Below are 22008 nucleotides of genomic sequence, written 5' to 3'. Positions count from 1 at the left end.
ACGCACCAGGAAAGAGCCAATACAACCCAGGTCTCTTAATAACAGCTGGAGTGGCTTGAGTCCCAGTCACACACGAGGAAGGAGCCAATGCAATCCAGGCCTCCTTTAATACCAGTTGGAGCCAATTCAATAAAGGCCTCTATTAATACCAGCTGGAGTGGTGCTGAGTCCCACTCACACACCAGGAAGGAGCCAAATCAATCCAGCCCTCTATTAATACCAGATGAAGTTGAATTAAATCCCACTCACACACAAGGAAAGAGCCAATTCAAGCCAGGTCTGTTTGAATACCAGTTTGAGTGTCACTGAGGCCCACTCACACACTGGGGAAGAGCCAATTCAATACAGACCTCTATTAATATCAGCTGGAGCGTTACTGACTCCCACTCATACACAAGGAAAGAGCCAATTCAATCCAGGGCGCCATTAATACCAGCTGAAGTGGTACTGAGCCACACACACACAAACCAGGAAAGAGCCAATTAAATCCAGGCCTGTATTAATACCAGCTGGAGTGGCACTGAGGCCCACTCACACACCAGGAATGAGCCAATTCAATCCAGACCTCTATTAATACCAGCTGGAGAGGTATTGAGTCCCACTCACACACCAGGAAATTGCCAATTCAATCCAGGCCTTTATTAATACCAGATGGAGTGGTACTGAGGCCCACGCACACACCAGGAAAGAGCCAATTCAATCCAGACCTCTATTAATACCATCTGGAGAGGTATTGAGTCCCACTCACACACCAGGAAATTGCCAATTCAATCCAGGCCTTTATTAATACCAGCTGGAGTGGTACTGATTCCCAATCACACAACAGGAATGAGTCAATTCAAACCACACCTCTATTAATACCAGTTGGAGTGGAATTAACTCCCACTCATGCACCAGGAATGAGCCAATTCAATCTCGGCATCAATTAATATCAACTGAACAGGTACTGAGCCTTATTCACAGTCCAGGAAACAACAAATTAAATCCAGGTCTCTATTAATACCCACTTGAGTGGTACCGAGTCGCACTCACACCCCAAGAAAGAGCCAATTGAATCCAGGCCTTTATTAATACCAAATGGAGTTGAATTAGTTCCCACTCACACCCCAGGAAAGAGCCAATTGAATCCAGGCCTTTATTAATACCAAATGGAGTTGAATTAGTTCCCACTCACACCCCAGGAAAGAGCCAATTGAATCCAAGCCTCTGTTAATACCAGCTGGGGTTGAATTAACTCCCACTCATACCCCAGGAAAGAGCCAATCCAATGCAGGCCTGTATTAATACCAGCTGGAGTGGTACTGAAGCCCACTCACACACCAGGAAAGAGCCAATTCAATCCAGGCCTCGATTAATACCAGCTGGAGAGATGCTGAGTCCCACTCACACACCAGAAAAGAGCCAATTCAATCCAGGTCTCTATTATAACCAGCTGGAGTGTGATTGAGTTCAACGCACACACCTGGAAAGAGCCAATTCATTTCAAGCCGATAATAACACCAATTGGAGTGGTACTGAACCCCACTCACACACCAGAACAGAGCCATTTCATTCCAGGCCTATTTTAATAACATTTGGAGTACTACTGAGCCCTACTCACAGACCAGGAAAGAGCCAATTCAATCCAGACATCTATTAATATCAGCAGGAGTGGTACTGAGCCCCAATCACTCAGCAGGAGGGATCCAATTCAATCCAGGGCGCTGTTGGCAGCAGCTGGAGTGGTACTGAACCCAACTCACACACTAGACAGAGCCAATGCAATCCAAGCCTCAATTAATTCCAGCTGGAGTGGTACTGAGTCCCACACACACCCCAGGAAAGAGCCAATTGTACCCAGGCCTCTATTAATATCAGTTGGAGTTGAATTAATTCGCAATCACAAACCAGAAAAGAGCCAATTCAATCCAGTTCACCACGAATAGCAGCTGGAGTGGTACAGGGTTCCACTCATGCACCGGAAAAGAGCCAATTCAATCCAGGTCTCTATTAATAACATTTGGAGTGCTACGGAGCCCCACTCACACACCAAGAAAAAGCCAATTGAATCCAAGCCACAGTTTATACCAGCTGGAGTGGTACTGAGCACCACTCACAAACCAGAAAAGATCCAATTCAATCCAGGCCTCTATTAATAACATTTGGAGTGCTACTGAACCCCACTCAAACATCAGGAAAGCGCCAGTTCTTTCCAGGCCTCTTTTAGAACCAGCTGAAGAGGCATTGCGTATCACGCACACACCAGGAAAGAGCCAAGTCAATCTCGGCATCTAATAATACCAGCTGGAGTGGTACAGAGTCCCACTCACACACCAGGAAGGATCCAATCCAATTCAGACCTCTATTAATAACAGCTGGAGTGATACTGACTCCCACTCACATAACAAGAAAGAGCCAATTCAATCCAGGCCTCTATTAATACCAACTGGAATGATACTGACTCCCCGTCAAACACCAGAAAAGAGCCAATTTAATCCAGGCCTCTATTAAAAACATTTGGAAATCTACTGAGTCCCACTCACACAACAGGAAAGAGACAATTCAAACCAGGCCTCTATTAATACCAGCTAGAGTGGCACTGGGCACCACTCACACACCAGGAAAGAGCCAATTCAAACCAGGCCTCTATTAATACCAGCTGGAGTGGTACTGTACCCCAAACACACACCAGGAAGAGCCAATTCAATCCAGACCTCTTTTAATATCAGCTTGGGTGTTACTGAACGCAAATCACACACCAGGAAATAGCTACTTGAAACCAGGGCTCAATAAATACCGGCTGGAGTGGTACTGAGTCCCACTCACACACCAGGAAAGAGTCACTTCAATCCTGGCCTCCATTAATACCGGCTGGAGTGGTACTGAGTCCCACTCACACACCAGGAAAGAGTCACTTCAATCCAGGCCTCTATATATACCAGCTGGAGTGGTACTGAGTCCCACTTACACACCAGAAAAGAGCCAATTCGAACCAGGCATCGATTAATAACGTTTGGATTAGTAATGATTCCCACTCAAACACCAGGAAAGCACCAAATCAATCCAGGCCTCTATTAATACCAGCTGGAGTAGTACAGCCTCCCAGTCACACACCAGGAAAGAACCACTTCAATCCAGGCCTCTATAAATACCAGTTGGAGTGGCAGTGAGTCCCACTCACACACCAGTAAAGAGCCAGTTCAGTCCAGGGCGCTATTAACAGCAGCTGGAGTGGTACTGAACCCAACTCAAAAAACAGAAAAGAGTCAATTCTATCCAGGCCTCTATTAATACCAGTTGGAGTGGAATTAACTCCAAATCACACACCAGGAAAGAGCCAATTCAATCCAGGCCTCTATTAATACCAGTTGGAATGGAATTAACACCCATTCACGAACCAGGAAAGAGCCAATTCAATCTAGGCATCTAATAATACCAGCTGGAGTGGTACTGAGTCCCACTCACACACCAGGAAAGAGTCACTTCAATCCTGGCCTCCATCAATACCGGCTGCAGTGGCACTCAGTACCACTCACACACCAGGAAAGAGTCACTTCTATCCAGGCCTCTAATAATACCAGCTGAAGTGGCACTGAGTCCAACTCAGTCCAATGCAGTCCAATGACTCCAATGCAGCTGTACAAAACTCTGGTGAGGCCGCACCTTGAGTATTGCGTGCAGTTCTGGTCACCGCATTCTCGGAAGGATGTGGAAGCTTTGGAAAGGGTGCAGAGGATATTTACTAGGATGTTGCCTGGTATGGAAGGAAGGTCTTACGAGGAAAGGCTGAGGGACTTGGGGTTGTTTTCATTCGAGAGAAGGAGGAGGAGAGGTGACTTAATAGAGACATACAAGATAATCAGAGGGTTAGATAGGGTGGATAGTGAGAGTCTTTTTCCTCGGATGAGGATGGCAAACACGAGGGGACATAGCTTTAAGTTGAGGGGTCACAGATATAGGACAGATGTCAGAGGTAGTTTCTTTACGCAGAGAGTAGTAGGGGCGTGGAACGCCCTGCCTGCAACAGTAGTAGACTCGCCAACTTTAAGGGCATTTAAGTGGTCATTGGATAGACATATGGATGTAAATGGAATAGTGTAGGTCAGATGATCGGCGCAACATCGAGGGCCGAAGGGCCTGTACTGCGCTGTAATATTCTAATTCTAATTCTAATTCTAAAAGCCTCAGTTAATATCAGCTGGAGTGGTACTGAGTCCCACTTACACACCAGAAATGAGCCAATTGAATCCAGGCATCTAATAATTCAAGCTGGAGTGGAATTAACTCCCACTAACAAACCAGGAAAGAGCCGATTCAATCGAGGCCTCTATTAATACCAGCTGGAGTGGAATTAACTCCCACTCGCGCACCAGGAAAGAGCAAATTAAATCCAGGTCTCTATTAATAACATTTGGAGTGCTACAGAGCCCCACTCACACACCAGGAAGGAGCCCATTCAATCCAGACCTCAATTAATACCAGCTGGATTGGTACTGAGCCCCATCACACACCAAGAAAGAACAAATTAAATCCAGGTCTCTATTAATACTAGCTCGAGTGGAACTGAGCACCACTCACACCTCAGGAAAGAGCCATTTGAATCCAGGCCTCTATTAATGCCAGCTGGAGTTGTCTTAATTCCCACTCACACCCCAGGAAAGAGCCAATTGTATCCAAGCCTCTATTAATATCAGTTGGAGTTGAATTAATTCCCAATCACACACCAGGACAGAGTCACTTCAATCCAGGCCTCTAATAATACCAGCTGGAGTGGTACTGAGTCCCACTTACACACCAGAAAAGAGCCAATTCGATCAGGCATCGATTCATAATGTTTGGTTTAGTACTGATTCCCACTCACACACCAGGAAAGCACCAAATCAATCCAGGGCTCTATTAATACCAGCTGGAGTAGTACTGACTCCCAGTCACACACAAGGAAAGAGCCACTTCAATCCAGGCCTCTATAAATACCAGTTGGAGTGGTAGTGAGTCCGACTCACACACCAGTAAAGTGCCGGTTCAATCCAGGGCGCTATTAATCGCAGGTGGAGTGGTACTGAACGTAACTCACACAACAGGAATGAGCCAATTCAATCCCAGCATCAATTAATACCAGCTGGAGTGGTACTGAACCCCACTCACACACCAGAAAGAGCCAATTCGATCCAGGCCTCTATCAATATCGTTTGGATTGGGACTGATTCTCACTCACACACCAGGAAGGAGCCAAATCAATCCTGGCCTCTAATAATACCAGCTGGTGTGGTACTGAGTCACACTTACACGCCAGAAAAGAGCCAATTGAATCCAGGCATCTAATAATTCCAGCTGGAGTGGAATTAACTCCCACTATCAAACCAGGAAAGAGCCGATTCAATCCGGGCCTCTATTAATACCAGCTGGAGTGGTACTGGCTCCTAGTCGCATACCAGTAAAGAGCCGCTTCAATCCAGGTCTCTATAAATACCAGTTGGAGTGGTAGTGAGTCCCACTCACACACCAGTAAAGAGCTAGTTCAATCCAGGGCGCTATTAATCGCAGCTGGAGTGGTACTGAACGCAACTCACACAACAGGAATGAGCCAATTCAATCCCAGCATCAATTAATACCAGCTGGATTGGGCCTCTATTAATAACATTTGGAGTGCGACTGAAACCCTCGCACACACCAGGAAAGAGCAAATTAAATCCAGGTCTCTATTAATACCAGCTCGAGTGGAACTGAGTACCACTCACACCTCAGGAAAGAGCCATTTGAATCCAGGCATATATTAATGCCAGCTGGAGTTGTATTAATTCCTACTCACACCCCAGGAAAGAGCCAATTGTATCCAAGTCTCTATTAATACCAGCTGGAGTTGAATTAATTCCCAATCACAGACCAGAAAAGAGCCAATTCAATCCAGTTCTCCACTAATACCAGCTGGACTGGGACTGAGTCGCACTCAGACTCCATGAAAGAGCCAACTCAATCCAGGCCTCTATTAATACCAGCTGGAGAGGCATTTAGTCCCACTTGCACACAAGGAAATAACCAGTTCACTCCAGGGCGCGATTAGCAGCAGCTGGATTGGAACTGAACCCAACTCACACGCTCGAAAGAGCCAATGCAATCCAAGCCTCAATTAATTCCAGCTGGAGTGGTACTGAGACCGACTCACAAACCAGAAAAGAGCCAATTCATTCCAGGCATCTACTAATACCAGGTGGAGAGGCATTGATTCCCAATGACAGAACAGGAAAGAACCAATTCAATCCAGGCCTCTATTAATAGCAGCTGGAGTGGTGCTGAGCACCTCAAACACACCAGGAAAGAGCCAAATCAATGCAGGCCTCTATTAATGCAAGATGCAGAGGTACTGAGTCCCACTCATACACCAGTGAAGAGTCGATTCAATCAAAACATCTACAAATACCAGCTGGAGTGGTACTGAACCCGGCTCACAAACCAGGGAAGCGCAAATGCAGTCACGGCCTCTATTAATACCAGCTGGAGCGGTACTGAGCTCACTCAAACACCAGGAAAGAGACAATTCAAGCCCAGCCTTTATCAAAACCAGCTGGAGTAGTACTGAACCCCCTCACGCACCTGAAAAGAGCCAATTCAATCCAGGCTCACATTAATACCAGCTGGAGTATCACTGACCCCACTCACACACCAGGAAAGAGCCAATTCAATCCAGGCCCACATTATTACCAGCTGGAGATGTACTGAACCCGGATCACACACCAGGAAAGAGCCAATTCAATCCAGGCCCACATTAATACCAGCTGGAGTATCACTGACCCAACTCACACACCAGGAAAGAGCCAATTCAATCCAGGCCCACATTAATACCAGCTGGAGTATCACTGACCCCACTCACACCAGAAAAGAGCCAACCCAATCCAGGCATCTGTTAATACCGGCTGGATTGGTAGTGAACCATGTCACACACCAGGAAAGAGCCAATTCAATCCAGGCCTCTGTTACTGCAAGCTGGAGTGGGACAAAATGTCAGACGCACACCAGGAAAGAACCAATTCAATCCAGGCCCACATTAATACAAGCTGGAGTATCACGGACCCCAGGGTGGCACAGTGGCACAGTGGTTAGCACCGCAGCCTCACAGCTCCAGGGGCCCGGGTTCGATTCTGGGTACTGCCTGTGTGGAGTTTGCATGTACTCCCTGTGTCTGCGTGGGTTTTCTCCGGGTGCTCCGGTTTCCTCCCACAAGCCAAAAGACTTGCAGGTTGATAGGTAAATTGGCCATTATAAATTGTCACTAGTATAGGTAGGTGGTAGGGAAATATAGGGACAGGTGGGGATGTTTGGTAGGAATATGGGATTAGTGTAGGATTAGTATAAATGGGTGGTTGATGTCCGGCACAGACTCGGTGGGCCGAAGGGCCTGTTTCAGTGCTGTATCTCTAATCTAATCTAATCTACTCACACACCGGGGAAGAGCCAAATCAATCCAGCCTTCTATTACTATCAGCTGGAGTGGTGCTGAACCCTACCCACACACCAGGAAAGAGCCAATGCAATCCAGGCCTCTGTTCATACCGGCTGGATTGGGAGTGAAACACCTCACACACCAGAAATAGCCAATTCAATCCCGGCCTCTATTAATAACAACTGACGTGGTACTGAGCTCCACTCACACACCACGGAAGAGCTGAGTCAATCCAGGCTTCTTTCACTACCAGCTGGAGTGGTGCCAAACCCTACTCACAGAGCAGGAACGAGCCAATTCAATTCTGGCCTCGATTGAGAGCAGCTGGAGTGGTACTGAGCACCACGAACACACCAGGATAAAGCCAAATCAATGCAGGTTTCTATTAATACGAGCTGTAGCGGAGCTGAGTCCCACTCAAACACCAAGAAAGGGACAATTCAATCCCAGCCTTTATTATGTACCAGCTGAGTGGTACTGAACCCCTTCACACCCCAAGAAATAGCCAATTCAATTCAGGCCCATATTAATACAAGCTTGAGTATCACTGACCCCACTCACACACCAAGAATGAGCCAATTCTATCCAGGACTCCAGCTGGAGTAGTACTGAGTTCCACTCACACACCAGGAAAGAGCCAATTCAATCCAGGCCTCTGTCAATACCGGCTGGATTGGTAGTGTACCACGTCGCACACCAGGAAACAGACAATTCAATCCCGGCCTCTATTAATAGCAGCTGGAGAGGTACTGAGCACCACTCACTCGCCAGGAAAGAGATAATTCAATCCCAGCCTCTATGAATAGCAGCTGGAGTGGTACTGAACCCCACTCAAACACCACGAAAGAGCCAATTCTATACAGGACTCTATTCATACCAGCTGGAGTGGTACAGTGTCCCACTCACACGGCAGGAAAGAGCCAAATCAATGCAGGCCTAATTAATACCAGCCGAAGCGGTACTGAGTCCAACTTAAAGACCAGAAAAGGGACATTTTAATCCCGGACTTTATTAATACCAGCTGGAGAGGTACTGAACCCGGATCACACACCAGGAAGGAGCCAATTCAATGCAGGCTCACATTAATACCAGCTGGAGTATCACTGACCCCACTCACGTACCAGGAAAGAGCCAATCCAATCCAGGCCTCTATTAATACCAGCTTGAGTGTTACTGAACCCCACTCAAACACCACGATAGAGACAATTCTCTCCAGGACTCTATTAACACCAGCTGGAGTGGTACTGAGTTCCACCCACACACCAGGAAGCAGCCAATTCAATGCAGGCCTGTTTCAATACCAGCTGGATTGTAACTGAGTCCCAATCACACCAGCAAAGAGCCAACTCAATCCAGGCCTCTGTTAATTCTGGCTGGAATGATAGTGAACCCCGTCACACACCAGGAAAGATCCAATTTAATCCAGACCCACATTAACACCAGCTGGAGTGACATTGACACACACACCAGGAAAGAGCCAATTCAATCCAGGCCTCTATTAATACCAGCTGCAGTCGTACTGAGTCCCCTTCATACAGCACGAAAGAGACAATTCAATCCAGCCCTCTACTAATAGCAACTGCAGTGGTACTGAGTCCCACTAAAAAAGCAGGAAGAAGACAATTCTGTCCAGGCCTCTATTAATGCGAGCTGAAGTGGTACTGAGGCCCGATCACACACCAGGAAAGAGACAGTTCAATCCAGGACGCTATTAATATCAGCTGGAGTGTTACTGAAACTCCCTCAAACACCAGAAAATTTTCAATTCAATCCAGGGGTCTATTAATACCAGCTGGAGAGGGACTGAGTTCCACTCACACACCAGGAAAGAGGCAATTCAATGCAGGCCTGTATCAATTCTAGCTTGAGTGCAACTGAACCCCGCTCATTCACCAGCAAAGAGCCAATTCATTCCAGTCCTCTGTTGATGCCAGTTGGAGTGGTACTGTTCTCCACTCACACCAGCAAAGAGCCAACTCAATCCAGGCCTCTGTTAATCCCGTCACACACCAGGAAAGAGCTAATTCAAACCAGGCCTCCATTACTACCAGCTGGAGTGGTTCTGAGTCCCAGTCAAACACAAGGATGGAGCCACCTCAATCCCAGGACTCAATTAATATCAGCTGGAGTATTACTGAAACTCCTTCAAACACCTGAAATTATCCAAATCAATCCAGGGGTCTATTAATACCAGCTGGATAGGTGTTGACTTCCACTCACACACCAGGAAAGAGCCAACTCTATCCAGCCCCCTATTGATACCATTTGTAGTGGTACAGAGCACCACCCACACACCAGGAAAGAGACAAATCAATGCAGGCCTCTATTAATACCTGCTGAAGTCGCACTCTCTCCCACTCGCACTCCAGCAAAGGGCCTATTTAATCCATGCCTCCATTAATACCAGTTGGAGTGGTACTGAAGCCCACTCACGCAGCACGAATGTGACAATTCAATCGAGCCCTCGACGAATACCAGCTGGATTGGTACTGAGTCCCATTAAAAAAGCAGGAAAAATCCAATTCCATTTATGAGTCTGTTAATACCAGCTAGAGAGTTACTGAACCCCACTCAAACAGCAGGAAATATCTAATTCAATCCAGGACCCTATTAATACCAGCTGGAGAGGTACTGAGTTCCACTCACACACCAGGAAAGAGACAATTCAATCCAGCCCCCTACTAATACCAGCTGGAGTGTTACTGAACCCCACTCAAACACAATGAAGGAGCCAATTCAATGGAGGTCTCTATTAATACCAGCTGGTGTGTTACTGAAAAACACTCAAACACCAGGAAAGAGACATTTCAATCCATGACACTTTTAATACCGGCCGGAGAGGTATTGAGCCCCAGTTACACACCAGGAAAGAAATTATTCAATCCAGGCCTCTATTAATAACAGCTGGAGTGGGACTGTGCACCACTCACTCACCAGGAAAGAGCAAAGTCAATACAGGCCTCTCTGAATAACAGCTAGATTGCTACTGAGCACCATTCAAACTCCAGTGCACAGCCAACTCTATCCAGCCCCCGATTAATACCAGTTGGAGTGGGACAGAGCACTACTCACACAACTGGAAGGAGACAAATCAATGCAGGCCTCTATTAATACCAGCTAGAGTGGCACTCTCTCCCACTCACACCCCAGCAAAGACTCAATTTAATCCATGCCTCCATTAGTATCAGCTGGAGTGGCACTGAACCCCACTCACGCAGCAGCAAAGTGACAATTCAATCGAGTCCTCGACGAATACTAGCTGTAGTGGTACTGATTCCTACTGAAAAAAACGGGAACATTCCAATTCAGGACCCTATTAATAACAGCGGAAGAGGTACTGAGTTCCACTCACACACCAGGAAAGAGCCAATTCTAAACAGGCCTGTATCAATACCAGCTGGATTGGAACTGAGTCCCACACACACCGGGAAAGAGCCAATTCAATACAGCCCTGTATCAATACGAGCTGGCGTGGTACTGAACCCCACCCACACTCCAGGAAAGAGCCAATTCAATGCAGGCCTCTAATAATACCAGCTGGAGTGTTAATGAACTCCATTCTCACAATAGGAAAGAACCAACTCAATCCGGGCCTCTGTTAATACCGGCAGGATTGGTAGTGTACCCCGTCAAACACCAGCATAGAACCAGATCAATCCAGGCTCATATCAATACCAGCTGGAGTTTCACTGAGCACCAGAAAAGAGACAATTCAATCCAGGGCTCTTTTAATACCAGCTGGTGTGGCACTGAACCCCACTCACACACCAGGAAAGAGCCAATTCAATCCAGACTCTCACCAATTCCAACTGGAGTGTCATTGACCACACTCACACACCAGGAAAGTGCCAATTCAATCCAGGCCTCTATTTATAACAGCTGGAGTGGTACTGAGTCCCATTCACATAGCAGGAAAGAGACAATTCAATCCAACCGTCTACTGATAGCAGCTGGAGTTATACTGAGTCCCTCCAAAAATAAGGAAGGAGCCAATTTCCTCTGGGGAAGGTGGGACCTGTACAAGAAGGATGGGTTGCATCTGAACCGGAGGGGCACAAATATCCTGGGCGGGAAATTTGCTCGACCTCTTCGGGAGGGTTTAAACTAGGTTAGCAGGGGGATGGGAACCGGAGCTACGGATCAATGGATGGGGTAGCTGCAGAACAGACAGATACAGTGTGCAGAGAGTCAGTAAGGAAGGTTAGACAGTTGAGAGGGCAAAGTTGCAACCAATATGATAGGTTGAAGTGTGTCTATTTTAACGCAAGAAGTGTCAGGAATAAGGGTGATGAACTTAGAGCATGGATCAGTACTTGGAGCTATGATGTTGTGGCCATTACGGAGACGTGGATATCACAGGGGCAGGAATGGATGTTGGATGTTCCGGGGTTGAGATGTTTTAAAGGAATAGGGAGGGATGTAAAAGAGGTTGGTGAGTGGCATTGCTAATCAGGGATAATATCACAGCGGCAGAAAGGGAGGTCGTCGAGGAAGGTTTGTCTACTGAGTCAGAATTGGTGGAATTCTTAAACAGGAAATGAGCTGTCACTTTATTGGGTGTTTTCTATAGACTCCCCAATAGCAACAGAGACACGGAGGAACAGATTGGGAGGCAGATTTTGGAAAGATGCAGAAGTAACAGGGTTGTTGACATGGGTGACTTCAACGTCCCTAATATTGATTGGAACCTCCTTAGTGCAAATAGTTTGGATGGAGCAGATTTTGTCAGGTGTGACCAGGAAGGTTTCCTGACTCAATATGTAGATCGGCTGACTGGAGGGGAGGCTATGTTGGATTTGGTGCTTGACAACGAACCAGGCCAGGTGGCAGATCTCTCGGTGGGAGAGCATTTCGGTGAAAGTGATCACAACTCCCTGACCTTTACTATAGTCATGGAGAGGTAGAGGAGCAGACGGGATGGGAAAATATTTAATTGGGGAGGGGGAATTACAATGCTATTAGGCAGGAAGTGGGGAGCTTAAATTGGGAACAGATCTTCTCAGGGAAATGCACGACAGAAATGTGGAGGTAGTTGAGGGAAAACTTGCTGCGACTGCTGGATAGGTTTGTCCCGATGAGGCAAGGAAGGTATGGTAGGGTGAAGGAACCTTGGATGACAACAGATGTGGAACAGCTAGTAAAGAGGAAGAAGGAAGATAACTTAAGGTTGACGAAGCAAGGATCAGACAGGGCTCCAGAGGGTTACAAGGTATCCAGGAAGGAACTGAAGAATGGACTTCGGAGAGCTGGAAGGGGACAGGATAAATTCTTGGCGGTTAGCATTAAGGAAAATCCCAAGGCGTTCTACACTTATGTGAGGAACAAGAGGATGGCCAGAGTGAGTGTAGGGCCGATCAGGGATAGTGGAGGGAACTTGTGTCTGGAGTTGGAGGAGGTAGGGGAGGTCCTAAATGAGTACTTTGCCACAGTATTCACTGGTGAGAGGGACCTTGTTGTTTGTGAGGACTGCGTGAAACAGGCTGATATGCTCGATCAGATTGATGTTAAGAAGGAGGATGTGCTGCAAATTTTGAATGATATGAGGACAGATCAGTCCCCGGTGCCAGAAGGGATATACCCAAGTTTATTATGGGAAGCGAAGGAAGAGATTTCCGCACCTTTGGCGATGATATTTGCATCCTCACTTTCCACTGGAGTAATACCAGATGATTGGAGGGTGGCACATGTTATTCCCTTGTTCAAGAAAGGGAATAGGGATAACCCTGGGAATTATAGACGAGTCAGTCTTACGTCGGTAGTGGGCCAATTATTGGAGAGGATTCTGAGAGACAGGATTTATGATTATATGGAAAAGCATAGTTTGATTAGAAATAGTCAGCAAAGCTTTGTGAGGGACAGGTCATGCCTCACAAGCCTTATTGAATTCTTTGAGGTTGTGACAAAACACGTTGATGAAGGAAGAGCAGTGGATGTGGTGTATGTGGATATTAGCAAGGCGTTTGATTAGGTTCCCCATGGTAGGCACATTGAGAAAGTAAGGAGGCATGGGATACAGGGAAATTTGGCTGTCTGGATACAGAATTGGATGGCCCATAGAAGACAGAGGGTGGTAGAAGATGGAAAGCATTCAGCCTGGAGCTCGGTGACCAGTGGTGTTCCGCAGGGATCTGTTGTGGGACTTCTTCCCTTTGTGATTTTTATAAATGACTTGGATGAGGAAGTGGAAGGCTGGGTTGGTAAGTTTGCCGATGACACAAAGGTTGCTGGAGTTGTGAATAGTGGGAAGGCTGTTGTAGGCTGCAACGGGACATTGACAGGATGCAGAGCTGGTCTGAGAAGTTGCAGATGAATTTCAAACTGGAAAAGTGTGAAGTGATTCATTTTGGAAGGTCGAATTTGAATGCGGAATACAGGCTTAAAGACAGGATTCTTGACAGTGTAGAGGAACAGAGGGATCTTTGGGTCCACGTCCTTAGATGCCTCAAGGTTGCCACCCAAGTTGATAGGGTTGTTAAGAAGGCGTATGGAGTGTTGGCTTTCATTAACAGGGGGATTGAGTTTAAGAGCCGCGAGGTTATGCTGCAGCTCTATAAAGCCCTGGTTAGACCACACTTGGAATATTGTGTTCAGTTCTGGTCGCCTCATTACAGGAAGGATGTGGAAGCCTTAGAGAGGCTGCAGAGGAGATTTACCTGGATGCTGCCTGGACTGGAGGGCATGTCTTATGCTGAAAGGTTGAGGGAGCAAGGGCTTTTCTCATTGGAGCGAAGAAGGATGAGAGGTGACTTGATAGAGGGGTACAAGATGATGAGAGGCATAGATAGGGTGGGTATCCAGAGACTTTTTGCCAGGGTGGAATGGGCTATCACCAGGGGGCATAATTTTAAGATGATTGGAGGAAGGTTTCGGGGAGATGTCAGAGGTAGGTTCTTTGCACAGAGAGTGGTGGGTGCGTGGAATGCACTGCGGGAGAGGGGAGTGGGCGAGAAGAGTGCGGGGAGGGGAGTGTGGAAGGGGAGTGGGTGAGGGGGGTGGGGAGAGGGGACTGGGGGAGAGGGAGTTTGGGGAGGGAAGAGGGGAGGGGAGTGGGGGAGCGAAGTGGGGAGGGGAAAGTGGCCATGGGGGAGTGGGGTAGGGTAGACGATTGGGAGAGGAAAGGGAGAAGGTAATGGGAGAGGGGCAGTTCCGGGGAGTTAGTGGGGACAGGAGTGGGAGAGTGGAGAGTGAGTTGTGAGGGAGTAGTTCGGGGATTAGGGAGGGAAGAGGGGGAGGGGAGAGGGGGAGGGAAGTGGGAGAGGGTAGAGGGGGAGGGGGTGGGGCAGGGAAGTGGGGGGTAGTGGGTGAGGGTAGTGGGTGAGGGAAGTGGGGTGAGGGGATTGGGGGAGGGAAGTGGGCAAGGGGAATGGGAGAGAGTTTTGGGGGAGGGGTGAGGGGCAAGGTGTGTGGGGGAGTGGGGGTGGTGAATGGGGCGGGGAGGCGAGTCGGCAGGGAAGTGAGGGACAAAAGGGAGAGGGAAGAGGGAAGGGGTCTGGGTAGGGGTGTAGTGGAGGGTAGGGGAAGGGGAGTTGGGCAGGGTAGGGGAGGGGAGTGGTGAGCGGGTAGGGGAGTGAGGAGGGGAGGGGAGTGGGGAGGGGAGGCGAGTTGGGGAGGGGGTGAGGAGGGGACTGGGAACGGAGTAAGGGAGGGGAGAGGGAATGGAGTGGGGGAGAGGACCAGGAAGGGGAATGGGGAGGGGTGTCTGGTGGGGAGTGGGGAGGGGAATGTGGTGGGGAGTGGGGAGGGAATTTCTGGAGGGGGTTTCTGGACCAGAATCTGGAGGGGAGTCTGGAGTGGAGTGGGGAGGAGAGTGCGCAGGGGAGTGGGAGAGGGGATGGGTTGTGGAGGGGAGCAGGAGTGGGGGTGGGGGAGAGGTGTGTGTGGAAGGGAGTGGGGAGGGGGATGGGGGAGGTGGAGGGGGTGGGGAGGTGAGTTGGGGAGGGGATTGGGGAGGGTAGGAGAGTGGTAGAGGGGTGTTTGGGAGAGGAGACTGGGGAGGGGAGTGGGGGAGGGTGGTGTTGGGAGGAGAGTGGGGGGAGGGGAGTGGGAGGTTGGGTTGTTTGGGGAGGGGAGTGGTAGGAGGGGAGTGGTAGGAGGGAGTGGGGGAGACGCGTGGAGGGGAGTGGTGGAGGAGTAGGGGATGGGGAGGGGGACGGTTTGGGGGAGGTGAAAGCGGGAGGGGAGTGGAGGAGGTGAGTGCGGGAGAGGAATGGGAGAGAGAAGTGGGGGAGGGTTAAGGGGAGGGTAGGGGTTGGGGAACGGAGTGGGAGAGAGGAGGGAGACGAATGGGGAGGGAAGTGAGGTAGGAGTATGGGAGGGGAGTTGGAGAGTACAGAGGGGCATGGGAGTGGAGGAGAGGAATGGAGGACGGGTTGGGGAGCGGGTGGGGGAGGGGTGTGGGAAAGGGCATTGGGGCCGGGAGTGGGGGTCGGGCGAGGGGGTAGGGAAAGCGAATGGGGTGGGGGAGGGGGTTGTGGGAGGGGAAGGAGAGCGCTGGTGAGGCAGTGGATTGGGGAGGAGAAGGGGAGTGGGGAAGCGGAGGGGAGACAGGAGGGGTGTGGGGAGGCGAGTGGGGAACGCGAGTTGGGGACGGGAGTGGTGATGGGAGGGGAGTGGGGGATGGGAGAGTTTGACGGAGGGTTGCAGGGGAGGGGAGTGGGGGAGGTTGAGGTGTTGGGGAGGTGAGTGGGAGGGGAGAGTGGGGAGAGGTGTGTGGAGGGGAGTTGGGAGGGGAGTGGGGGTGGGGGGAAGGGGATGGGTTGGGGAGGGAGTGGAGGAGGGGAGTGCGGCAGAGGGGTGGTGGGAGGGCGGATGGACTGGGGGAGAGGTGTGGAGGAGGGGAGTGTGGGGGAGGAGTGGGTGGACGGGTTCGGGGGAGAGATCAGGGAGGGAGAGGAGTGGGGGAATGGATTGGAGTGGAGTGAGGGGAGGGGTTAGGGGAGTGCGGGGAGCGAAGTAATGGCGTCGGGAGGGAGTGCGACGTTAGGGGACTGGGGTGCGGAGTTAGGGGAGTTGGGGTATGGAGTTAGGGGAGTGCGGGAGGGGAGCGGGAGGGGAAGGGGAGGGGAGTGGGGGAGAGGGAGAAGTGGAGGTGCGTGGGGAAGGGGAGTAGGGAAGTGTGGGGAAAGGGAGAGGGAGAAAGGGGAAGGGGAAATGGTGAGGGGAATGGGAGAGGGGACTGGGAGTGAGGAGTAGGAGAGAGGGAGGGAGTAGGGAAGGGGAGTGGGGGAAGGGGAGTGACTGTGTGTTAAGTGGGGTAGGGGAGAGGGGAGGGGAGAGGGGAGGGAATGGAGAGTGGGGGAGTGTAGAGGGGGAGGGACTGGTAGCAGGGAGTGGGGGAGAGGCGTGGAGGAGGAGATTGGGGGAGGAGTAGGGGATGGTGAGGGGGAGGGTTTGGGGGAGGTGTGTGAGTGAGGGGAGAGGGGGAGGGGAGTGCGGGAGAGGAGTGGGAGAGAGAAGTGGGGGAGGGTTAAGGGGAGGGGAGTGGTTGAAGAGGGGATGGGAGAGAGGAGGGGGAGACGAGTGGGGGAGGGGAGTGTGGTAGCAGTTGGGGAGGGACGTTGGAGAGGGCAGAGGGGCATGGGAGTGGAGGAGAGGAATGGAGGACGGTTTGGGGGAGCGGGTGGGGGAGGGGTGTGGGAAAAGGCAGTGGGGCAGGGGAGTGGGGACGGTAGAGTGAGTAGGGGAGGCGGGTGGGATGGGGGAGTGGTTGAGGGAGGGGAAGGAGTGTGCTGGTGAGGCAGGGGATTGGAGAGGAGAAGGGGAGTGGTGAAGGGGATGGGAGACGGGAGGGGTTGTGGGGAGAGGAGAGGGGGACGCGAGTTGGGGACGGGAGTGGTGGTGGGAGGGGAATGGGGGATGTGAGAGTTAGTGGGAGGAGTGCGGGGAAGTGGAGTGGGGAGGGGATGTGTTGGGGAGGTGCATGGGAGGGAAGAGTGGGGGAGAGGAGTGTGGAGGGGAGTGGGGAGGGGAGTAGGGGAGGGGGGGTGTGGGGAAGGGGATGGGTTGGGGTGTGGAGTGGAGGAGGGGAATGCATGAGAGGAGTGGGGGAGGGGAGTGGGCTGAGGGAGTGGGTGAGAGGTGTGTCGGAGGGGAGTGTGGGGGAGGTTTGGGTGGACGGGTTGGGGGAGGGGTCGGGGAGGGAGAGGAGTGGGGGAATGGATTGGAGTGGAGTGAGGGGAGGGGTTAGGGGAGAGCGGGGAGCGGAGTAATAGAGTCGGGAGGGAGTGCGACGTTAGCGGACTAGGGTGCGGAGTTAGGGGAGTGGGGGTGAGGGCTCAGGGGGGTGCGGGAGTAGAGAGGGAGAGGGGGAGGGGAGGGAAGTGGGGGGAGGGAGAAGCGGAGGTGTGTGGGGAAGGGGAGTAGGGGAGGGTGGGAAAGGGAGAGGGAGAAAGGGGGAGGGGAAATGGTGAGGGGAATGGGAGAGGGGACTGGGAGAGAGGAGTAGGAGAGAGGGAGGGAGTAGTGAGGTGAAGTGCGCGAAGGGGAGTGAGTGTGTGTGAAGTGGAGTAGGGGAGAGGGGAGGGGAGAGGGGAGGGGAATGGAGATAGGTGTGGATAGTGGAGGGAAGAGGGGAGAGGGGAGTGGGGAAAGGAGGGGAGTTGGGAGGGGGTAGGGGATGGGAATTGTGAGGGGTCTGGGCAGGTGAGTGGGAGAGGGGAGTGAGGGACGGGAGTGGGGGAGGCGAGTGGGTAGGGGAGTGGGGGAGTGGAGTGGGGGAGAGGATTGGAGGACGGGTTGGTGGGGTGGGGTTGGGGGAGGGAGGGGAGTGGGGGAATGGAGTAGAGAGGAGTGACGGGAGGTTTTCGAGTGGGAGCGGAGTGGGGGAATGGAGTGGGGAGTGGGTGCGGAGTTAGGGGAGTGGAGAAGGGGAGAGGGAAGGGGAGGGGGGTGGGGGAAGGAAAATGGGAGAGGGGAAACGGAGTGGGGGAGGGCTAGGTGGAGTGGGGGAGTGGGGTAGGGGAGGGGACAGGGAAAGATTAAGGGGGAAAGGTGGAGGGAAAAAGGGGGAGAGGAATGGGGAGGAGAATGGGATAGGGAACTGGGAGAGAGCAGTGGGAGAGTGGGAGGCAGTAGAGAAGTAGAGTGGGGGAAGGGGAGTGAGTGTGTGAAGTGGGGTGGAGGAGAGGGGAGGGGAGTGTAGCGTGGAGTGGAGAGGGGAGTGTGGAAAGGAGAGGAGAAGTGAGGGGATTGGGCAAGGGAGTGGGGGAGGGGAGTGGGGGTTATGGACTTGGGGAGGGGAGGGGGAAGTTAGTGGGGGAGGGGAGGGGAGGGTTAAGGGATGGGTCCGGGGAGTGGGGGAGTGGAGTGTGGGAGGCGAGTTGGGAGGGTGAGCGGTTAGGGTAGTGCGGACGGGGAGTAGAGGATGGCAGTGGGTACGGGGAGTGCGGGGGCGGAGTGCGGATTTGGGGAGGGGAGTGGGGAGTGGTGGAGGGGAGTGGGGAGATGGGAGGGAGGGTGGGGAGGGTAGTGCACCGGGGAGTGGAGGAGGGGATTTGGGGAGCGGAGTGCGGGAGCGGCGTGCAGGAGTGGGGCGGCAAGTGGGGAGCTCGGGAGGGGAGTGGGGCAGGGGAGAGGGGAGGGGTGTTCGGGAGGGCAGTGGGGGAGGGATGTGAGGAAAGGAGTGGGGAGGGGAGTGGGGAGGGGAGGGGTTAGTGTGGGGAGGGTATGGTAGTGGGGAGTGGCGGAGGGGCATGGAGAGGGGGAGCAGTGTGGGGTAAGAGAGGTGCACTGAGGGTGGAGGGTTGGGGAGAGGGGAAGAGACTGCTGGACGAGAGTGGGGGAGTGGAGTGGGTGTGGGGAGTTGTGGTGGGGAGTGGTGATGGGGAGTGCGCGAGGGTATGGGAGTGGGGGAGGGAATGGGAGTGTGGGAGGGGGAAGGGATGTGGGGGAGGGGAGTGGAGGAGAGGGGGTCAGGGAAGCCAGGGTAGGGGGTATGAGTGGGGAAGGTGAGTGGGGGAGGGGGAGGGTTGTGCAGGAGTGAGAGGTGGACTGAGGATGGAGGGGTAGGGGATTCGGTAAGATGTTGTGTGAGGGGATTGCAGGGGACAGGGTAGCGGAGAACGTGAGTGAGGGGAGGACGATGAGGAGGGTGAAGGGGAGTGGGATTGGGGAGGGTGAAGGGGACAGGGGAGGGGGAAGGGGGCGGGAGAGGGGGAGGGTCTTGAGGGGTAGCGGAGTGTGGAAGGGAGTGAGGGATGGCTGTGGGGGAGGGGAGTGGGGTTGGCAGGGCAATGGAGCAGGGAGGTGGGGAGGGGAGCGGCGGTTGGAAGTGGGAAGGGGAGTGTGGGAGGTGAGTCTGGGAGGGGACAGGGGAGGGGATTGGGACAGGTGAGTGAGGAGTGGGGGAAGGGAGTGGGAGAGGGTAGCGGAGGGGGAGTAGGGAGAAAATGGGGGAAGGGAGTGGGGAGTGGGGGAGGCAGAGTAGGATTGGGGGAGGGTGAGTGGGATTGGGGCAATGTAGTGTGGGAGGAGTAGGGGTGAGGGTGAAGGATGTCAGGGAGGGAGTGCGGGACAGGAGTGGGGAATGGGGAGAGGAGTGGGTAATGGGAGTGGGGACTGGGAGAGAGGAGTGGGAGAGGGGGAGGGAGTAGGGAAGTGGAGTGGGGGAAGGGGAGTGAGTGTGTGAAGTGGGGTAGGGGGAGTGAGAGGGGAGTGGAGGGGGGTGTGGAGAGTTGAGTAGTGAAAGGAGGGGAGTTGGGAGTGGAGGGCAGTGGGGGAGAGGAGTTGCGAGGGATGTGTGCAAGGGATGGGAGTGGAGGAGTGTGGGGGAGGAGAGTGGAGGAGGAGGTGGGAGAGGAGAGTGGGGGAGGGAGGGGAGGTGAGAGTGGAGTTGTTAGTGGGAGATGAGAGTGAGTGTGTGGAGCGGGGTACGGGAGAGGGGGAGGGGAGTGGGGGAGGGGAGTGGGGGAGGGGTGTGGGGGAGGGGAGTGGGAAAGGGAGGGGAGAGGGGAGAGGAGGGGAGTGGGGAAATGTGGTGGCAGGGTGAGGAGAGAGGGGCAGGTGATTGGGGAGTGGGGAGGTTATAGGAGTGGGGGAGGGAAAGGGAGTCAGGGTGCGGGAGGTGAGTGTGTGAATGGGGGAAGGGAGTCCGGGAAAAGAAAGGGAAGTTATGGAGGGGGTAGGGAGGCGGGGTATGGGAGTGGGAGAGAGGGAGTGAGGGAGGGTGGGGAGTGGAGTGGGGCGAGGACAGACGGGGAGGTGTGGGGGAGGCGAGTGGGGAAGGGATTGGGGAGGGGTGTGGGGAACGAGTGGGGGTGAGTGGAGTAGAGGTGGGGTTGAGGGAGTGGAGTGGGTGAGGGGTTGAGGCAGGGGTGTTGGGAAGGAGTGAGGGAGTGGTGTGGGGGAGGGGAGCGGGGGTGACGCGTGAGGGGAGGTGTTGGGGGTGGGAGGGGAGAAGGGGAATGCAGTAGCGAGGGGATGAGGGGAGTGGGGGAGAGGAGTGGAAGAGGGGAGTGGGGGAGGGGAGTGGTGAAAGGGAATGGGGGAAGGGAGGGGGAGGGCAGTGGCGTAGAGGAGTGTGAGGGGTGTGGGAGATGGGCGTGGGTGTCGCAGAGTGTAGGAGGGGTGTGTGGGAGGGGAGTGCGGAAGGGCAGTTTGGGAAAGGGCAGAGGGGAAGGCGTTTGGGGAGGGGAGACGGGGTCGGGCGTGTGTGGGGAGGGAGGGTCGTGGGGGCACTGGGGAGGGGAAGGGGAGTGGGTGAGGGGACGGAAGAGAGTGGGGGAGCAAGTGGGGGAAGGGAGTGGGGGAGGACGAAGGTAAGTGCGGGATGGGAGGCCGAAGAGCAGTAGGGGAGGGGATTGGGGCGGGTGAGGGGAAAGGGGAGAGGGGGAGGGGACGGGAGTGGGGTAAGTGATTGGGGGAAGGGTCTTGGGATGGGGTTGTGTAGTGGCGGTTGGGGTGGGGGAGTGATGAGGGGAGGGGAAGAATGGTTGTGTGGGGGTGGCTTAGGGAGGGGAGTGAGCAAGGGAGTGGGGAGGATGAGCAGTGTGGTAGCGGTGGGGAGTGTAGTAGGGGTGGGCTGGGAGGGGAGTCGGGGTCGGGAGTGGGGAAGGGAGCGGATTGGGGCAGTGGAGTAGGAGAGGGGGCGGGAGAAAGGGGAGTGGGGGAAGAGAATGGGGGTGGAGAGTGGGCGAGGAGATAGGGAGGGATGGGAGTGGGGGAGGGGTTGGAGTGAAGTGGGGAGGGGAATAGGGGAGGGGTGTGCTGGAGCGGGCAGAAGAGAGAGGAGAGGGAGAGGGCCTGGGAGAGGGTTGTATGGGAGTGGTGCAGGGGAGGGGGAGTTGGAGGGGGAGGGGATTGGGGAGGGGATTGGTGAGGGTGTGGGGGAGAGGAGTACGGGATGAGAGTGGTGAAGGGGAGGGGTGGTAGGGGAGTGGAGGGTTGGAGTGGGGGTGGGGGAGAGGAGTTAGAGGAATGGGCTGGGGAGTGGGGGAGGGAAGTGGGGAGGAGAGTGGGGGGGAGGGATGGGACAGGAGTGGGGGAGGGTAGTGGAGAATGGGTGTGGGGTGGGTAGTGGCGGAGGAGAGTGGAGTGGAGGAGGGGAGTGGGTCAGGCGTGTGGGGGAGGGGAATGGGGAGGGGAGAGGGTGAAGA

The sequence above is a fragment of the Heterodontus francisci genome, unplaced genomic scaffold (assembly GCF_036365525.1).
Source record: "Heterodontus francisci isolate sHetFra1 unplaced genomic scaffold, sHetFra1.hap1 HAP1_SCAFFOLD_319, whole genome shotgun sequence".
NCBI classification, from domain to species: Eukaryota; Metazoa; Chordata; class Chondrichthyes; order Heterodontiformes; family Heterodontidae; genus Heterodontus; species Heterodontus francisci.
The sequence above is the reverse complement of the archived record's forward strand: the minus strand, read 5'-3'. Positions refer to the sequence as shown.